Source organism: Aplysia californica, unplaced genomic scaffold (assembly GCF_000002075.1).
Source record: "Aplysia californica isolate F4 #8 unplaced genomic scaffold, AplCal3.0 scaffold00068, whole genome shotgun sequence".
Lineage (NCBI taxonomy): Eukaryota > Metazoa > Mollusca > Gastropoda > Aplysiida > Aplysiidae > Aplysia > Aplysia californica.
In genome coordinates, this window is record NW_004797338.1 from 1,805,719 (window position 1) to 1,809,530 (window position 3,812).

The window sequence follows — 3,812 nt, forward strand, 5'->3', positions numbered from 1 at the left end:
TTGTTGATTGTGCTGCAAAACATGCTCAAGCTCAAACAAGACTAAAATTTAATTGTTACATTTGGAATGGGGTCAGCAACATGTGGGGTGTTGCAGATCTAGAATCTACTTTTTGCTGCATAAGGTCATGAGCGCGCGGGGCACATTTAATATTTTTCACTGGGTAGGAAATTTTGAATTTTGACCGGGTGGTGGCCGAAGCCTACTCTTATCGATTTTAAGACCACCAAGGGATCTTTAGCGTGCGCAACTTGCACACAGGACCTCCGAGAGGGCTAGGTGTAGATCTTTTCTACCAGATGATTAGGAGTGTGGCTGAAAGACAGCAGTAAGGAGCCAATGAATAGCAGTAGTAAGAAAAGCTGCAAAACGAGTCGGGAGCCCAGAGGAGGGGACAAAGGAGGTGAGGGGGGGGGGGGCAGAAAGTGGAGACTAAAGCACACGACAGAACATTGCTAGAGAGCAGGAAATGAGGTGAAAGGAGACAATATTTTAGAGAACATTTTTCGGTCGCTACCCAGATTCGAACCTGTCACCTTTGATTTTGAATGAGAGGCGAACACCTTAGCCTAGGCTACGAATGCCCCCGTGTGGAGTTTGAGCCATAGGAGGAAGCGGGTGGATGAGGAGGGACGGCGGTGGGGTTTGAATGAAAAGAGGTCGGGGATGAGGCGCAAGGATTAAGCAAAATTCTTTTAAAAAATTTAAAGTTCAATTGTCCAGTTATGTGAAGACCAGCGGCCTCTTACACAGAAAGGTCGCGTTTCTGTAGGCGGAAAAGGGTCGCACCTAAGGCGTTCAAGCGTTGGTCTATAACTATAAACATATTGCCGCAAGGAAGCGCCTCGCTCCCACCCCTTCCGGGTCGGACTGGCATAAAAAATAAATGTATAATAAAGTATACATCCCCAGACGTCTAGACCAAAGGTTATCTACTACACGATATTTGTCTAGACTACTACCTGGAGGCCAACTAATTTTAACCTACTAAGACTAGATCTATAGGAATATCGCGCCGTGAATGTAGTTGGCAGGCGCTGTTGAGGCTACGTTCACGGCACTCATGCTTCGTTTAGACGGGGCGTCCACTGCCGGTTTAGGGCATGAGGCGGGGGAAATTTTGAAATTTGTTATGAAGAAGAAACTCAGCTTACAAATGGGGTAGCATCATTGGGTAGCATCAATATAAATAGAGTGGAGAATTAAGTCATGAGGTAAAATTTTGAAAATTCTTTTGTGTTGCTAAGGTAACGCCTGCCATATTGGAATGTCATATATAGAAAATGCACACATTTTTAAAAAAAATCTATCATAAGGTTATAAATGATTTTAAATGTTATAATAAGTGGTTTTGCAGCCTTCCGTGGCTGTTTTAGAGGATGGACTTTGCATTTTTGATGTAGGAGGAAAAACTTTCCCAGAATCGAGGTCCTAAATATGGGAATATTTTGACCACAACAATCTCAGATCCAAACAAGGGATTAAATTTATAATAAAATCATTTATTCAAGATTTTTTCTGACGTCACTACTTATTACACTAGAATAATGTTTCATCTATCAGTATACCGAAAATTATGACGATATCTTAACAACTTTTCGCCTGATAGATTTTTGTGTCCCCATACCACCCCCCCCCCCCCCCCTGAAAGAGCCCAATTTGAGAGAAAACTCCTAAAAGTTTGGACGTGCGCAAAACTTACTGTAAATAGTAAACCTTGTCTGTTATACAGTTGCGTCCAAAAGAAACTTGAAAATGTAATCACCCAGTCATCGTGTTAAAGCCTTGCATTACCCATTCATGCAGCATTCCAATTTAAAGCGAAATAAATTCTTCATCATCTGACTCTTTAATATTTAATCTATTTTAAGAGACGCCCGAGATATTGTCACTCAAATTTGACCCTAAAAAAATATGGCTTGGTAAAATTGTGCGAAATCAAAGAAAAGTAAAATTGTCTTTGCGCATTTATTGAAGAGTATCAATATTGATCGAATGGAGATATATTGAATGCCTAATGAATGGAGAATTGTGTCTTTGCAATAAAAAATATTTTATTACAATATTTTGTCACGATAGTTTCAAACATAACGGAAAACAGAGCAATCACAGATACCACACAAAACTTCGACTCAACACTAATTGTGTTAATTGTTATTTTGCTTAGGAGCCATTGGCTTTGTGTTGTGCACGAAACCTTTAGGCATCAATTCTATTTAGTTTTGGACATATTTATCAGTCATTTCATTTCAAATGTCACAGAGAGTTGCAAACAAAGGGTCTGAATTGGGGGCAAAGTCGTTTTTCTTCAGCCGCTGTTTCATGGGACTTCACATACCTGTAGGGCTCATACTCAATATCGGGGCTGTTTGCTGCTAACTATTCGAACGTTGACTTGATTTGTTTTTTTAAGAATTCTGTAATGGCATTGGCCCTATGAGAAAATGCCGTGTTTCGCGTGGGGATGACTACTTGAATAACACCTTGACGAAAATAAGGGTAAGACATGAAGCTCCAGCACTTGCGTGATGTAGTCCACTAAACCAAGGCATCCGGTGATTCTCACGAGAGCGACTTTGTTCATTCCACCCCATGCCACCCAAAACCATGGCAGTTTCGTGGCCTCTGTTCCTCACTGACAGATGTTCAAAATCTTACAGGGTCTGTGTGCAAAAGAGGTTTCGAGCTCGGTAAGAAACCAACAGCTCCTGAACAAAAACAAAATTAAAACTAATGAACACAAGTAACTGTTACGTCCAGGTTTTGTGAGGCATTTGTAACTGCTCTGTTTTTCAATCTTCGTTAGTTTTCTGTTCAGCTCTTCGTTGTTGGTGTTTTGGAAGCTCTGAAGTGCATTGAACATACTTTTGCTAATGCGATGTGTGTAGTCATCTTTTACAATTTCAAAGTCATAAATGCCATAAAAAATTGACCATCTGATGATATTTGGCATCTCCGTCACACAGTATCCTGCTGTGTACTAAACCTCAGTGTTGCACTGATTTTGTGAATATTGTTTCAGCCTCCATAGCTTTTGCACTTCCTTGTAAATTATTTTGCTGACACTTTATTTGATGGTGGGTTCTCAAAGGCAGAATAAAAAAGCGCATATCCGTCATTGTCACCTATTTCTTTATCTTTCTTCATGGGTGAAGTTTTCTTTTTGGCAATGGGGTGAGGAGCAAGTTCATCCTCATCTAAAGTTTCCTCTTCACTATTATCACTCTCACGATATGTTTCATCACTATACCTACACCACTAGTGCCTATCAATGTTCGAACTGTCGTGTGATGTGCTGAAGAATGTCGATGCCATTGCAGTAGGCTGTGGTAATCTTGAGAAATTGAGGCTAGGACATCAAAGTATTTTGGAAAGGTGTTCATTTTCTGAGCTCTATAACTGTTGAAACTGGGGTACTGCCGAAACAGCACTCTCATCTCGTTGATTAGACGCTAGCATCAGCATCAGTAAATGTCATTGAAAGAGACGATTATGAGGCTGAAACAAAAGAATGAATTGAGTGTAGGAACTGATCTAAAATCTATGTCTGTCTTTCTGTCAGTCAGTCAGTCAGTCTGTCTGTCTGTCTGTCTGTCTGTCTGTTTGTCTGTCTGTCTGTCTGTCTGTCTGTCTGTCTGTCTGTCTGTCAATATAAACACAGGCACAGTTTTGGTGTAGAACAAAATAAGACAGTAAGGGGAACATTGACCAATAATGAGTTTCTCAGATAAGGAGACCTGGCAATAATATTGAGAGCTTTCGTTTTCAGTTCTTGTCTCGTAGTTTGCAAGAAATAAAAATAAAGATAACCG

General features: G+C 40.4%; 1 protein-coding gene across 3 annotated transcripts in view; it reads left to right on the forward strand.

The window, feature by feature from the left end:
• LOC101845075 overlaps window positions 1-3,812 on the forward strand; it is a 119,298-nt gene that overhangs the window by 90,502 nt on the left and 24,984 nt on the right. The gene's annotated exons all lie outside the window — the stretch shown is intronic.